Source organism: Chrysochloris asiatica, unplaced genomic scaffold (assembly GCF_000296735.1).
Source record: "Chrysochloris asiatica unplaced genomic scaffold, ChrAsi1.0 scaffold00316, whole genome shotgun sequence".
NCBI lineage: Eukaryota > Metazoa > Chordata > Mammalia > Afrosoricida > Chrysochloridae > Chrysochloris > Chrysochloris asiatica.
In genome coordinates, this window is record NW_006408834.1 from 345288 (window position 1) to 362796 (window position 17509).

Below are 17509 nucleotides of genomic sequence, written 5' to 3' on the forward strand. Positions count from 1 at the left end.
TGGCCAGGTGGCATCACTGATGGCGTCAAGTGTGGCAGCGGTAGTGAGGTTGGCCCAGGATCGGACATTGTTTCGTTCTGCTGTGCATGGGGTCGCTGTGAGTCAGTTCTGACTCGATGGCACCTGACAACAACAACAATATTAGGTAGATAGGGACAGGCAACTTAGACATTGGCTATAATAGCGTAGCGATAAAGGCATGAAGTGACTGGCTTACAAGGCTTCAAGAGGGAGTTCAGTTTAAGAGTATGTGGGGGAAGATAGAGTCCCCACTGAATAGTTTTCATCTTGTCTGGATGCGTCTGGTTAAAAGAGATGGGGATATGGTTCTTATGATTCAACAGTGAGTAATTGTTATTATGACTAATTGAGACTGTCACAATTGTAAATATAGAAGTTTTGTAACAAAAATGGGGGAGTAGTTAATCTTACAGTCCAGAGACAGGACCCTAGGACCATCAAGAGAGAAGATCATGAGCGGAATGCAAGACCTTATCCACAGAAGCAGAGACACCAGAGATGGAGGCAGCGATGGGGACATGGAGAGAGGGAGCAGCTGAGGACTCTAGATTCATGGAAGCAGACTTGCAGAATGTACCTTTTGGTGGTTTAAATTATTATATGTGCCTGAGTGTTTAAAAAAGAGAGAGAGAGAGAGAGAGAGAAAGAGAGAGAGCTAAAATGAATTGAGAGAAATACTGTTAATGGATGGTACATGGAGAGGATTATAAACATTGTAATGAAAAAAAGTTTATGATTTGTTCAATGTAGAACTGATAATCTGTCCTGTTAACAATTCACAATAAAAACTTAAAAAACAACACACTCTCTGGGGTAGTTTCACTCTGTCCTGTAAAGCTGTTAAGAGTTGGACAGAATCCACTTCAAGGCAATGGGTTAGGTCTGGAGTGAAGTAGTGTAGACTGGTACATTTCATGATGTCCCTTCTTCATCTGCTGAAATTCACTGAGCATGTGACTCTTGGATCCAAAGAAGGACATTTCCTTACCTGCCCTCTTCACCCTTGCCATTCCATTCTCAAAGAATTTTCTAGGGATCTTTTAGATTTCCTCCAGCTCAGAAATCATCCCATTCTTTAGCAGACCCACTCACACCAAAAATCCCAAGTGGAGTGGTGGTGCTTGGATTGCTGAAGTTTGAGGAGGGACGACACTGTCACCATGATGAAGAGGAGTCTGGACACGCTGAAGTCAGTCTTAGAAGACTGCAGCATTACAGCCTGGGTCCTCCTTCCCCACATTCCACAGGAAGAGGGAAAATGGAAACTGGTACTGGTGGCTTTCATTAAACCAGGTGGCAAATATGTACAGAACTGTCTCTAGAACTTAAGAACATCTAAAATGCATGTCCTTCATTATAAACAGGCTGCTTTCACGGAAGACTTATTCATCTAGGTGTGACTATGTGTTAGCAGAAGTACCCTGGGCTAGCATTCAAGCCTGGCTATTGACCTCAGCTTTGGCATTAACTCTGGGTGGTGCTAACCCAAGCATTGGCAGTTCGAGTCTACCTAGAGCCACCTCAGAAGAAACTCCTGGCAATTTAGCTCCCCCTGCCCCCAAGTCAGCCATTGGAAACCCTATTGAGCACCATTCTACTCTGACACACATGAAATGAAGTCTCCGTGAGCTGAAACCAATTCAATGGCCACTGATAAGTGGTAAATGGCTTCAACTAGGTGTGTAGGTACTGTAGAACATGCTATCTTTTGGGACCTGCCTCACTCTCCTTATCTGTAAAGTGAGGAGTGTAGGGGACTGGGGACATGATCTCTGACAGCCCTTGTATTCTCTGAAGCTAGGAGCACAGGTACCCTCAGTGTGCCCTGCTCTGCCATCCTCTCCTGTTTTTCCATTTTTGATCAGCCTGTAGATACAAGATTGGCAGGAACCTGAGCTCATGGCAGGTAACAGTCAGCCAGCACCCTTGGTGGAGCGTCTTAGAAGCACACCAGTGATGGGAGAACTGGGCACCTAATCAGGAGCCCTTTGCCCTAGTCCATAACATTTTCCAGCAGCACAGACAGAAAATGCAGATGATGAGCATGGGTTAATGTGGATGGACTTGGTTTAATTCTCTGGTATTAAAAGTCTCAATAAAATTTTAGCAAGGGACCCCACATTTCCATTTTGTACTGGGTGGGTGTCCCAAATTATGTAACTGTCTTGGTAAGGGACGTTGTCATTGGGCAACTTCTAGATGAGGAGCTAATGGGACTAGATCTGGCAAGGGTATTCTTGCCACAGATGCCAGGCCCATAGATTGTAGGGGAGGAGATCCCTGAGACATGTGGGTGTGGTTAAATACATGGGGCTACAGACACATAACAGTAACGATATCTGAGTCATTCTGATGTTGTTGGTGTAAGAGCCGTTGAGTCGTTTCTAATTCATAGCAAAACTACATAGGGTTTCCGAGGAGCAACTAGTAAGTTTGAATCACCAACCTTTTGATCCCAAACTGACCTTGTGGTACAGTGCTTATCCTACAGTGCCACACCAGGACTCTGTAATTCTTATGGAAGGTTTTTCGTTTTTTAACCAAAAGCACAAACATTTGCATATACCTAATTTGGGTTGATACACATATATTGTATATGTGCATCCAAGCATACACATAGTGTACACACAAAATACCTTCAAATGTCCAGCAAGACTTTAAATAATTCTAGGTCAATAGTGGATCAAATCTCAAATTGCATATGCTGTAAACTGAGCAAAATTTCTAGATCACTTCATTCAAAGACCTTGACTAGACACTTGTTGTTTGGAATTTTACAGAGTTGAATTTATACAGAATATGATGGTGGTAGTACTGTAAGATAAGCACTGGACTGCTAATCACAAGGTCGGCAGTTCAAATCCACCAGCCACTCTGTGGGGGAAAGATGAGATTTTCTGCTCCCGAAAAGATTTACAGTCTTGGAAACCCTATTCAGGGTCAGAGCCAGCACCAACTCAGATCTGAGGGGGTTTACATGTTTGTTATAAAGGGGATATGTGACCCTATGTTTGGTGGCCCCTTCAGTGATGATCTGAATTGAGGCAATCCATGGTGGTGCTACAGGATAAGCATTGAACTGCTAACTACAAGGTCATTACCCACCAGCTGCTCTGAGGGAGAAAGATGAAGCTGTCTGTTCCCATCAAGACTGACAGCCTCAGAAATCCTGTACAGGATTGCTACATAGGAGTCGGAATCAACTCAATGGCAGTGGGTTGGTTTTTGATACAGATACTTCAGAATAAAAATTTAGTGTGTGCATCTTTCACAGAGCCTAGCAATTCAGTAAATATTTGCTTAAAGAATGAATTTGTTGTTGTTGTTGGTAAGTGCCATTGAGTCAGCTCCGACCCATAGCGACCCTGTATAGAGTTTCTGAGGAGCAGCTGGTGAGCTTGAACCACCAACCTTGCAGTTCAAACGGCTTTACAGTCTGATGCATTAGCCCACAGCACCATACCAGGGAATGCTCATCTCTAATTGGACAAGACTTTTTTCTTATAAATAGTAACATACTTAATAAATGTGTGACACTGTAGGATTGACACTGGACTGCTAACCTTAAGGTTGGTGGTTCAAACCCACCAGTCACTCCTCAGAAACCATACACAGGGCTGCTATGAGTAGGAACCAATTCGACGGCACTTAACAACAACAACATGGATGTAATTTTAGCCATGAAAAAATACCATGGATTCTTAGGACCTTAGCAGTAAAGAGCCTTAGCTATTACCTAGTCCAAAGCTCTCATTTTATAGATTAGAGAACCAAGGCTCTAAAAAGTGATCTGAGGTCTCACAGCTAATCCATTTCAGAATCAAGCTCTTTTGGACATCTAAACCAGTGAGTTTTCCCACAAAACCACCCTGCCTGAAGAATCAGGAAGCTTAAATAAAGAATCTTAGGTGTTTACTCAGCACATATATAGAGTCCTTCATTATGAAGGAGAAGAACTCAACTGTTTTAATTGCCACCTGCAAAGCATGCAGGATTCACTATAGTTACATTTTGGCAAGCTCCCATAAAGGACAATTTCAGATCTAAGGCAAAATGAGAAGGAAAGGAAGTCTAATCAAAGCTTTTCATTTGTAGATTGGAATTAAGTGCTCTGTGCCCAGGCTGTTGGCTTTATACTGACTTCGGGTTGACTGCTTTAATGCTTCAGCGAGCAGAAAATTGGAGCGTAAGCACCTGCCAAGCACCACCCCTTCAAAGCTTCCAGGCAATATCTTGCTTGCTCAGAACAACTCTGAGACCACCTCAGCTCATTCATACCACAAATTTTGAGGAAACTGGCTACAGTTGTTTATATCACTACAGCTTCTGCCCCATTGTGTGATTCCTTCAAGACAAATAACTCAAAAAGATTGTCCAGGTCAAAGTGCCCAATAATCAGATGCAGCCTGGAAGCCCCAAACCACAAACGGCTGGACTGACACAGAAATTTGCTGCTGCTTTGGGGGAAGGTAGAGGTAGGGCAGAGCAGTGACCAGACAGCGCCAAGGTCCAGCCAGGAAATGTGTTGAGGTGCAAATTGCATGGTGATGGCTACAGGGCAAGAGGAAAATTGTAGGCCCTTGCCTGCAGAGAGAGAGAAATAGCAGGGTAGTATTTTGGGGCCTGGGGACAGACAGGCAGCCACCAGGGGAAAAACCCTTTTTACTGATGTAGAATGAGTATATATGCAGAAAAGTGCACAAAGCATACCTACACAGCTCAGTGATGTTTACAACCTTAACGCACTCTCAAGCTACACCTATGTGAAAAAGGAAAACACCCTCTTCTTGCCCCTTTGAGTTACCACTACCTCCAGACGTAACTGAGAGTCTGATTTATCGTGTCTTCTAAATGGAAGCCAAGTGGCAAGTAGGAGTCCTGGTGTAGTGCTATAGGATAAACACTGGTCCTAAAGGTAGATTTGAACTGCAAGGTGGCAGTTCAAATTCCCCAGTTGCTCTTCAGAAACCCTATACAGGATGGCTATGAGTCAGAACCAACTTGATGGCATTTAACAACAACAAGAAGTGGTAACTAAGGAGGAGATGGTGTAGTGGAGTTCATCCAGAGTCTACTCACAACCCAGGTGAGGAAGGCCTGAGTTGGGCAGCCTACTGAGTTCCTAGTAAGTGGGTCCTTGACAGGGTCAGACTAAAGAGGATGGGTGAGCAGCCTTGTGGAGGAGATGAAGAGAAGGCAGAAAACAGATGCTGTCTAACTGATTCAGTCTCTTGTCTATCCAATGTATGTCGGAGTGGAACTGTTCTCCACAGATATGTCCATGACTGATTTTTCCAAGGCATATCTGGATGAACTTGAACCTCCAAACTTTGGGTTGTCATTTGAGAGTGTGCCACATAGGGAGTAGTACAGGAAGAGGAGACACTACTGAGGAATGGTGTGTGTCCCTTCTACCTCACTCTTCTCTGTCCTGAAGAGGCTGGTGAGGTAACTCTACGGAGTCTTTCAGAGTCAAGGTTGTCGGTTAGACTTTACAGCTTTGGGCTGTTCACAGAGGGCTTCTTCTGTTTCTTTTTTGGTGTTTTTGTGGGTTTTCTCTCATTGTAAGCTCTCTGAATTTCCTTATAGTGGTCAACCATTCTGGGGGAGGAGGGTAGGTTGTTTTGCTCCATGGGTTTCCTGTCAGGCAACCAAGTCAGGCCTCGAAGGCTTGGCAGCTCCCACTCTGATTTCTGTGCAGTTATGGTTGGTTTTGCTTAGTTTGCCACCTGGCTGTAGTGGACTGTTCTATCCCGAGTTAGACACTGTTTTTGAAAAGAATCAAGAATATTTTAAATAGGTTTCATATGCTGGCTAAGAGTTTGGGTTTGGCTTCCCTTTGTCATACAGTATTCTTGTGTGTTCGTGCATTTGTTTGTACCTGTGGAGAGAAACCTATTTCTATTTGGTCACCAAAAATAGCAGCCAGGATCTATGTTCCTCCTGTTCAACAGGCAACCGCAGCTTCTCTTGCAGTACCAGTCATATCTCTGAGACAAGACGGTGAAGGTCAGAGTCAACAGATTTAGTTGTATTGAGCACCTGGTCACCAGGGCTGCTGTTAACTCTGGCAAAGTGGGGGTTGTTGCCATCAATGACCCCTTCATTGACCTCAAGTACATGGTCTACATGTTCCAGTATGATTCTACCCACGGCAAGTTCAGTAGCACTGTCAAGGCTGAGAACAGGAAACTTATCATCAATGGGAAGCCCATCTCTATCTTCCAGGAGTGAGATCCCACCAACAGCAAGTGGGGTGTTGCTGGGGCTGAATATGTTGGAGAGTCCATTGATGTCTTCACAACCTTGGAGAAGGCTGGGGCTCACTTGAAGGGTGGTGCCAAAGGGATAATCATCTCTGCCCCTTCTGCTGATGCCCCCATGTTTGTGATGGGCATGAACCACAAGAAGTATGACAACTCGCTCAAGATTGTCAGCAATGCCTCCTGCACCACTGTTTGGGGCCCCTGGCCAAGGTCATTCCATGACAACTTTGGCATTGTGGAGGGACTTATGACCACAGTCCATGCCATCACTGCCACCCAGAAGACTGTGGATGGCCCCTCTGGGAAACTGGCATGATGGCCATGGGGCTGCCCAGAGCATCATCCCTGCATCTACCAGTGTTGTAAAGGCTGTAGGCAAGGTCATCCCTGAACTGAATGGGAAACTCGCTGGCATGGCCTTCCATGTCCTCACCCCCAATGTGTCTGTCATGGACCTGACCTGCCGCCTGAAGAAAGTTGCCAAATATGATGACGTCAAGAAGGTGGTGAAGCAGGCATCAGATGGACCCCCAAAAGGCATCCTGGGTTACACTGAAGACCAGGTCATCTCCTGTGACTTTAACAGTGACACCCACTCTTCCGCCTTTGATGCTGGGGCTGGCATTGCCCTCAACGACCACTTTGTCAAGCTCATTTCCTGGTATGACAATGAATTCGGCTATAGCAACAGGGTGGTGGATCTTATGGTCCACATGGCCTCCAAGGAATAAGAGCTCCCTGGACCACCAGCCCCAGAAACAGCACTAGAGGAAAACAGAGGCCCTCAGCTGCTGGGAGTCCTCACCCCAACTCTACCCCACTACACATTGAGAAGCTCCCATCCTCAGTTTCCATCCAGACCCCCTGGAGAAGGGGAGGGGCTTAGAGAGCCCAGTCTTGTCATGTACCATCAATAAAGTACACTATCCAGCCAAAAAAAAAAAAAAAGCAGCCAAATTCTTTTTATATTAGCTATGGGCTGGTGAGGAGTCCTGGTGTGGCACTGTGGGTTAATGCGTCAGACTGCACAGCCATTTGAACTGCAAGGTTGGTGGTTCAAGCTTACCAGCTGCTCCTTGGAAACCCTATACAGGGTCACTATGGGTCAGAACTGACTTGACGGCTCTTAACAACAACAACATGGGCTGGTGAAGAAAAGCTTACAGTCTTAGGAAAGGAGACTTTTCACAGTCAGAACTGCATCTTGACTTGGAAGAAGGTGCTTCATCGTCTCTCTTGGCTCACCACCATTTACTTCTCTGCTCACTACATTTTGGCTTCCTTGGCCCCACCATCTTTCTCTTGTTGCTGAAGCTGCCCAAATCTTGCTGAAACTGTCAAGTCCAATGAAGACTTTCCTTAGTCCTAAATCAGTCACTTGATGGCATTGGCACTGTTGACCTCTCTGTCCAGTACGACAGTCCCTTCTTCTCTTTCGGTTGCCAGAAGGCCATTCCTCCAGGATTTTCTCCTGCATCTCAAGTTCCTTCAATCCAGTCTCTTTCATAGTTTCTTCTTCCTCCACTTAGCTAGTTGGGGCTAGACTTTCTTATGGTTCTTTTTGACACTACACCCTTTCCTCGAACAAGCATATATCCCTATATGAGTTCAGTCTCAGATCTGGATCTCCAGTCAGACTTGTCTTCTTAAATTCTAGGCCTGACCATTAGTGTGTCTCCATATGGATGCTCCATAAGCCTCCATAGCAATTGTTCTCAAACCTGGGTGTATGTTCAAATCATGGACAACTGCTTTTCTACATCCATATCTGGACCAAACCCTCTGAAATATTGATCGAAATGATCCAAATGCAGCCTGGACATGATGGTGATGCGCAATCTCTGGGGCAAAAGTTCACTGTACTCATACGTAAAGAGCTAAAGTGCATTGGCTAGGAATCCTTTTGTATCCTCACACCAGCCCTCAGGATAGTCAATCACAGCACTGGTCCTTAAACTTTACAAAGCTCTTTCAAGGCCGTTGACTAATTAATCTGTGGCCCCACTGGGAAACAGAATTGATCTTTGTTTTAGTTTTTGCTGTTGCTATTAAATGCCATTGAGTAAGTTTCGACCCATAGCTACCCTGTATAGGGTTTCCAAGGAGCGGCTGTTGAGCTTGAACCACCGACCTTGCTGTTTAAACAACATTGCAGTCCAACACATTAACCCACAGCACCACATCAGATGAAAAAGTATATATATGAGCTAGAAAGTCTAATCTGGAAGACTAATTTTCCAGACCCCTTTCCAAACACAAAATCTACTCTGACTCCTCTTATATCCTGGAGCTGATTTAGGTGTTTTTAAGATCCCAACTTCAGTTTCCTATCTGTGAAGTGCTGCCTATGTCTCCAAGTACCCTGAGGTTCACCCTCTGTAGAATGACCTATCAGACATGAACAGAGGGACAAATGGGAGATATATTTCCAAGAGTCATATTAGAAACTGTTAGAGAGTTAGAATAACTCTGACCCTCAGTTTCCGTATCGAAATAAGCTTAATAATTTCTACTTTTAAAAAATAGGTCTGAAAAACCAGTGAGGGACTGTGTAAAGGATAAAATATTGCCATTTATATTTCCAATTTGAATCCAGGATTAGATTTATTCATTCTGAGGTCTGGACTAACTGTAAACTGTGCAACCTTAGAGATAATTCTATTCACTTTGTTTTACAGGAGTGGAAACTTAATCCCAGAGGTTAATTGACTTGCCCAAGGTAACATTGCCTGTCAGTATTTCCACTGGAGCTAGACCTTAGAGTTCTTCTTAGCTCAGGACTGATTCCGCGACTTCAGGCTGCCACAAGAGGCCACATACATACTGCCAGGACTTGACCCTTTGCATATCATCTCTCCACACAGTAGACCCAGGACACTCAGTTGGTAGCCTAAGGTCATCTGGGGACCTACCCTTTCCAAAGAAAACCCAAGCTATCCTTGATTCATTCTCTACTCAAGACTCTAAACATAGGTAGTCTGAGATTCTATCTAAAGCTCTGAAAAGAGAGTTGCCTTCTTATTTCTGCCTGATGTGACCTTGGAGTGTCTCTCCAGGGAGATAAAACTTTTCTGGGAAGGAGTGAAGCTAGAAAGATTCTGCTCAGAGGCTGACTGAATGTCTGCAGTCTGGCATCAGACTAATCTGTGCTTGACTCTGGGCTGACCTTAGACCAAATGCAGAGCCATTCTACGCCTCAGCTTTCTTACCCATGAAATGGGTATACTAATGGGACTTACTTTGTTGTGAGGATTAAATGGGACAATTTTCCGAAAATTGCAGTCCTCAGATATGACTGCATGTTGTTGTTATGTGCCATGGAGTCGGTTCCGACTCATAATGACCCTGTACAGGGTTTCTGAGGCTGTAAATATTTACGGGAGCAGAACGCCTCATCTTTCTCCCGCAGAACAGCTGGTAGTTTCTGCATATATATGAGGTAATACCTATATCAAACCCCCAGCCATCGGGTCAGTTCTGATTCATAGTGACCCTGTATAGGGTTTCTGAGGCTGCTGATCTTTATGAGAGCAGAGGTGCTGGTGGCTTTAAACTGCTAACCTAGCCAAGTCCAGTGCTTATCCTACAGAGCCACCAGGACTTGAGATAATACCTAGGCAGACTAAAACTTAAAAAAAAAACCACAAAAACATTGATTCCTAATATTACTTCAAGAAACTTTTATTTAATTGTTCTGGGGGCTGGCCCAGCCTTCTGGATTTTTTTTAATTCCTCCAAGCAATTTTAGCACACAGCCAGATGACAAATGTGGTGGTCAAGGGTTTAACATAGCACCAAACAAATAGTCTGTATTCAAGTACTTAGCTTCCCATATGAGAAAGACCATGATGCTTCAACATTCCCTTCCTTACTAGAAAGAACCTCACAGACTTCTTAAGGAGATTCTCCTTGCTTTGGGATTTTCCACTCCACTCCCAGATGTGCCCAGAGCACCTATGCTGAGTTTTTATGAAACAGTGAAGTCAGTGGGGAAGCTCTGTGATGAGATAACAGGTGAGTGTCTACAATACATTCCAGCAGAAATGGAAGCACATACTATCTGTGTCCACCTCTTGGTGTCTTCTTCCTACAAAATGAGGAGGCATCCTGTGGGCATAACAAAGCCACCAGGAGACTGCAAGGGAGAAAGACCTAACCATCTGCTTTTTATGAAGATTACAGCCTAGAAAACCCTGGGGGGCAGTTCTATTCTGCTGGAATCACGGCACCCAACACAGACACAACAGAGGGGCTAGGCACTATGCGGAGTGATGACAAGCTCTGCCTGCAGAGTTAGCCCTGAGACTGAAATGTGACAGTGTCCACATGCAAAGAGCCTTGCTGCAGGCCTTCCAATACCAGTAAATGGGAGCAGAGGCTCAGACCGCTGCCCTACCTCATGCAGATCTGCGGGGATGAAAGGAGACCCGGAAAGCGAGGCAACTCTCCCGGCTGGAGTTACCAGCAGTCGCCCCCTTCCTGGTCAATTTGTGTGCTCATTGTTCACTCCCGCTCACCAATCAGCTTCGATCTGGCTTGAACTCGAGTCCATGGCCACCAAGGATATCTTGCGTTTGGCTCCTTCCTGGGCGGAGCACAGGGTCCATTCTTACCGTTCTTGCCTGGGCTGCAGTATGGGACCAGAGGACGATTCGCTGCCCTCCTAGCATTTCCGGCATCACCATCCCTTGTCACTTATGACTTGGTTTCAATCTCTGCTCCCCTGCGTCTTAGCTGGAACCTTGGATAAAGTCTCAACTTCTTTCAGTTCAAAATCGTGTGGGGTTTTTTTTTTTTTTTTTTTTTTGGTGGTAGTGGTTTAGTGTCCAGGCTAAAGAAGCCCTGGCAGTGTAGTGGGTCACGTATTGGACTGCTAACCACGAGGTCAGCAGTTTGAATCCACCCGCCGCTCTGAGAGAGAAAGATGAGGCTTTCTGCACCTGTAAAGATTTGTTGTACCATCAAGTCAGTTCTGACTCTTAGCGACCCGGAATAAGGTTTCCGAGGAGCAGCTGGTGGGTTTGAACCAACAACTTTGCAGTTCAGTGCTTATCCTACAGCACTACACTAGGACTCCTGTGAAGATTTACAGACTCACAAACCCTATACAGGGTTACTATGAGTCTCCCACAATCACCACCACTACCAGACCAGAAACCGAGTCTGGTTCCAATTCCCCACTCTGCCATGTAGGCTGGGTCACCTAGGACAAATTACAGAATTTCTGTATGCTTCCATTCCTTATCTGCACAAAGGGGACAATAATATTCCTATCCACATGGAGATTTTGTGAGGAACATGGAAGTGGCAAAAACACTGTGGTGCTGGGCACCTAATAAATACTGTCTTAAGGATTCAGTATTATTGTTGTTGTTGTTGTTAAGTGCCTTCGAGTCGGTTCCGACCCATAGCGACCCTGTACAGGGTTTCCGAGGGTGTAAATCCTTACTGGAGTAGAAAGCCTCATCTTTCTCCCGCGGAGTGACTGGTAGTTTCGAACTGCTGACCTTAAGGTTCGCAGCCCGATTCACTCTGCAGCATCGCTTTAAGTATTAAATGAAATTGTTGTTGTTGTTAAGTGCAATTGAGTCAGTTCTGACTCATAGCGACCTGTATAGGGATTCCAAGGAGCAACTGGTGGGTTCAAACCACCAACCTTGAGGTCCAGTGTTTATCCTACAGTGCCACATACCAGGACTCCATTAAATGAGATAAAGGTCAATGGTCTGCACCAATTAGGCACTGTTTAAATAGCACTTATTAATGTTTCTGGTGTGGCTCTGTGGGTTAATGCACTGCCCTGCAAGGTCGGTTTGAACCATAAGGTCGGTGGTTCAAGCTCACCAACCCTATACAACACTATACAACAATACTATACAATAAGAAGGAGCTCTGGCAGCATAGTGGTTACAAGTCAGGCTGCCAACCTCAAGGTTACAAGTTCAAAACTACCAGTGTCTCTGTGGGAAAAAGAGGCTTTCTGCTCCCATAAAGATTTACAGTCTCAGAAATCCTATACAGGGTGGCTATGAGTCAGAACCGACTCCATGGCACATCACTACTACCATACAACAACAGTCTAGTGGTGCGGTTCAACACTCCATAACTAACCAAAGGTTCAACTCTCCCAGAGGCCTAGAAATCTGCTTCCAGAAGGTCAGATCCTTCAAAACCCAATAAGCAATGATCTAGTCTGGACACACCGGTCACTATCAGAATCCACTGGAGGCCAACTAACAACAGCAACAATGTTACTATTACTTCCAAGGAGTCTTTTAAATCTTGGCTTTCTAGGTGTTCATCCAGAAAAAGAACTGCAAATTGGGCTTTAGGCTCAATATAAAATGGGTCCTGAATTTGGACCCAATTATAATTTTCTTGGGAGTTTGAAAGGGGATCTTGAACGTTGCCAGGCTAGTGTAGTGCTTGTGTTTGCAAAAGGGCAGTGAGCAAATTGTATCCTGGGCTTCCCAAGCAAAAAAATAAACATGTTCACAGTAGGACTCTATGGATGAACTGCTATTTCCCTTTTGCGTTTCTTCCTGGTGGTTGATGATGGTTGATGGTCTGCTGCAGACTCATGAGATGCTGATGTGTCTTCAATATTAATGGAGCTGAAGGCAGTTGTTCACCTCACGCCTCGACCACAGCCCCAGGCAGGGGTGGGAGGGACCATGAGGCTCAGGCAGGGCTGGAAAAGATTCTTGTCACTTTCGCTGTCTCTTGCCCACTCCCTCACATTTGAGTCTCTGAGGAATCATCTTCCAGGTCAATTTAAACATTGCTGCCTCTGTGATCATAATTTTCTGCTTGAGTTAAAAGGCTGGTTAACCCAGTCCGAGAGCCTGCCAGCGTCCAGGCGGCCCTGTCTACCGCGGTTGGAATGGGTGCATTTAGCGTTTTACACGTGAGATATTAGGAGCCCTGATTAGCAGTTGGTCTGCGCAAGATCTACGGTTCAAACACACCAGTCGCTCAGCAGGAGAAAGGTGAGGCAGTCTTTTTCCCAAAAGATTTACAGTCTTGGAAATCTTTAAGAACAGCTCTACTCAGTCCTATAGGATCCATATGAGTGGATTTCACCCGTTGGGAGTGGATTTGGTTTGGGTTTACAAAAGACTTGACTGAGCTAGGCTCCTACATTCCAAACCGCCCTCACCCAGAGCACCTGCTGTGGAATACTGAAGGTTCTTCTGTTAATGAGGACAAAATCAGGGAATTTGTCCCCGACTGGCAAACCTGGCAAAGCCCAGGCGGCAAAGCAGCTGTGGGGAGGTGGGAGGGGCGAGTATAAGCATCTGCCCCTACCTGTGGAGTTCATTGGGGATTTCAGGCGACTCCTAAAGCGTTTGGGATTCTATGGGGGAAGGGGTGCAGCAGAACCTTCCTCCTCCGGGCTCCAGTGGTGCGCACTGCGCCTGTCCAGGACCCTAAGGGGAGGTGGGTCTGCGTCCAAGGCCGGGATCCTGTGGCCCCTGTGTTGGAGTGTGGAGAGCTGAGGAAGACGTGGGTCAATGCGCTCAAGCGTTTACCTTTTAAAGAAAGATTCGCTCACCTTGCCTTCCGTCTCACGGGAAAAATTAACGCAAAATAAAAATTAAACGGCAGGGCAGCTTTTAAGAACGGGATCCTCGGGCAAGAAAACGGGTGCCAAGCGGAGTGTGCATTCCGCGTGTGGACGCCGGCAACTAGGCGTTCTGGGAGGGGTTGTTCGCAGTTCACCTGAGCTGTGGGTGCCACAGATGCTCGGTTGTTTATAAAACTCGTTGCATCCGGGCAGCCACGACGCTGTTGGTGTTGAAAGTTTTTCTTCCTGGAAGAGCAAACAAAACAATCTTTGGTAACTTTCAACCTCCGCGTGGCATTAGGATGCAACATGGGCTTCAATGTAAATGTATTTCGGAAACGCCAAAGCAGTAAATCCGTTTATTTGTTTTGGTGAAAAAAAAGGTTAGTAAATGCATCCGAATCCCCTCCGCCCTTCTCTTTGATTCTGTCTCAAATTTGCGGGTTTGCCTCGGCATCACCATCCGGGCACACGCCCGCCCTCCCTTGGCACAGGCCAAGGGAGCCCCAGGTTCTGCCGCCGCACGCAGGAAGGCGATTGCTGGATTTATCAGTCCTCTCTCCAGGACCTAGGGTTTCATCTCTTTCTTTTCCCCCTGCATGTTCAGTTTGTTTTCTCAAGACCTAAGCAATTTTTAATGTACTCTATACTTCCCGCTTAATCCTCATCGTTTATTGTATAATTATAGTTTCAAAGTGATTATGTAATTAAAATCATGTTTCCTTGCAGCAGGACTTCAAAAGGGCGGCAGACCCCCGCTCTGGCATTATTTTCTGGTGATGTAATAATTTCCCTGTGATATTTTAAATAAACACATTAGTTCAAGAATTCTAAACACGTCTCAAAGTATATAGTAGGCTTGATTGGCACGAGGCTAGGTTGTAAAGAAATGGTAAAACCTATCACTAGTTTAATATATTTCTATGCTCCCATGCAGGGTAAATTATAGGATAATGGGGCGCAGGCGATGGTAAGCTCTGTTTATATAATCCATTTCTTCACACGAGTTCCCATTGCTTTCCCTTCCCTTTGCTGTATGTGGTGGTTCTCTGATCCCCTGACCTCAGCCATGTGTTTTCACTTTTTCTTCTGATCTCAATTCCATGACCAGCGGGGAATAAAATACAAATTGAATAGTAACCATTCACAGGCCGCTCTTTTCAAACTGTTGTTAAAACCTCTTTGTCTTGTCTAGCGGTTGATAGATAAATGTGTTGTATTTCGCCTGACTTTTTTTTTTTTCTTCTTCCTTTTCTTTTTCTTAGCCAGGAAAAAAAAAATAATAATAACCCTCCTCAGTCCAATTATTCTCTTTAAAAATTAAAACCCACACCTCCTTTCAAACCCTTTCCTGCTCGTCCCGCTATCCCCCAACCCCTTGGTTTGGAGGAGGTTGAAGAGGTGGAGGATTCACCATGTGGAATAAAGAAGCGGCGGGAGCGGAGCGCTGCTGAGGGAAGGCGCGATGCCCCCGTGTGAGGTCTGCGCCATTGTCCCTCTGCTAGAAGGTTCATTTAACATCGAACCTATTTGGCCTCTGATCTCCCAACGGAGAGTCCAGTATGGACTGGAAGACTGGGACCACCCCCTCCTGAAATTCGTAGGGGTAGGGGGATAGGAAGCCAAGGAGAAGGAATTTACAGTGATGTGAAAATACAGTCGCCTTTTCCTTTTCATGGCAAGACCTGCTTTGGAGGAGAGGTAGAAAGAGGTAGAGTGGTTCGTTCCAAAACGAGAAAAACAATGCCTCCGTATTTCTGGATCTCGCTCCCTTTTCCTTCTGAATATGGGGTCGCTGTAAATCGGAACAGATTAAGCAGCACCCAACAACAATAACAGCTTCATTCTGCTTCCCCAACTTTCCTCCAAAAACACAAAGGCAAAATAAAATAATTGTAGACATTTCTATTGGGCGGTCTGCCCTCCTTGTCATCAGAGTTTCTTGGGGTCAATTGCGCAAGAGAGAGTTTTTGTTATTACATTGCCAGAGACTGAGAGCGAGAAAGAGCTTCCTTTAGGTCTGGTGGGCTGGGGAGGAACCTTCTTCAGTGGGCTCAGTACCCACTATTTTTACACCTCTAATTTGTAAAATGTTCCAAATTCGAGATAAATTTAAAGCGAGGGAGGCGCGCCATCCCGCAGCGCCTAGCGGCAAAGCCCCGAACTCTCTGTCCCGTGCGCCCAGGCCACGCCGCCAGGCTGCTCCGCTCGCCTGGGTAGGATTTCTAGGGCGGCGCAAACCAACTCGAAATCAACGAGGCTCTCTTGACAATGCTCTGCGCCATCGCCTGCGTACCTGTAAGCTGAGCCCCCCTCACATGCTTCACATTAAACCTCCGTGCCGGGTGCTTTTTCTCTTTTTTTTCCTCCGAAAGGGTTCTTATAAACTTCCCTTCGTTTATTTAGCCTGGTTTTCATTGCTCCAGTTTTACATGGGTTGCCTTTGTTTAGTTTATTAACCCACGGGGTTACTTTAACTAAACATTTGGGCTGAATACTTTGGGGTTGAATTTCAACGTTTTCTAACGAAATTACCGAGGTTTTTGAAGCCGCACAGAGAACACTGTGTTGAGTTTATTACTCAATTTAACAGACTATAAGGGAGGGGGGAAAATGAAATTAGGACAGTCCGGGTTCGTACCCACAGGGGGGAACCAGCTCGCGAACCTTCAGGGTTGGAGTTTCAGTCGCGCACACCACTCTCAGGGATGGTCTGGGCGCGCCTCCCGCCGCAGGAAAGCGCGCGCCCTCGCCTTCGGCACCTTCTCAGCCAGCCGACAGGGCTCCGGAAGGCGCACGCCCTACCTACCTGGCTGCGCTGCACAAAATTCGTGCCTGACTCCCAGCTCCGCTGGAACCTCTGCTGGCGCCAAACAATTGGATGGGAGCATATGCAAGGCCCCGGCAGGGCCCTGAGACGTGGCCGTACTCTGGCACTTTTCTCCGGGTCGTTTTGTTTGGTGCTAGTCTGAGGCCTGGATTGTGCTTAGGCCCAGACCCTTCTTGCTGGCGGCGGAGAAACTGCACAGTCCTCTTGTTGGGAAGGGTCAGGCGGATTAAGTTGTGGTGGAATCTAGAGAGATGGGAGATGAATAGGGGGTCATCAGATGAACTAGAAGGCTGTGGGGGCTTCACCTCAATTCCAAGAAAGACCTGGAGATTGCAGGAAATTGCACACACTGGTAGGTACCGTCTGACGTCAGCAAAGCGGCAGTTGATGATGGAACCATGAGATCTCACTATGTCCTTGGCCTTAATGAGCAGGAAGGATGAAGATAGAGATATTAATGCTGCTTCCCAGGTCGATCAGAATTGTGGTAGTGGCAGGAAACTCTCTCCACAGCTTCCTTTCCTCACTAGCTAAACCAGCCCCCCCACTCCTTTCTTATTACACGCTCATTCGTCTTCACACCAATTTTGGCACAGTGATGGCCCATAAGTGGTGGTCTAGCTAAAACGCCCTTGACCCCTAGGCATCTCAGATGAAACTGAGAACTTAGTTGGTTCTTCAGTGAAGGTAATGAAGGGAAAGCCTAAACTCAGAAAAAAACTTCAACTAGCTGCCAGGTGGGCGGGAGAGGCACATGGAAATTCTTGAACGGTGCACCAGGCTGAACATGTCAGCTATAAACAGGTGAAAAGAAGGTGTTTTGTT

At 46.0% G+C, this 17509-nt stretch overlaps 1 pseudogene; it reads left to right on the forward strand.

Annotated features, from left to right (window-relative positions):
* The window catches only part of LOC102830689, a 152478-nt pseudogene extending 145460 nt beyond the window's left edge, over positions 1-7018 (forward strand).
* The last annotated feature ends 10491 nt before the right edge of the window (positions 7019-17509 follow it).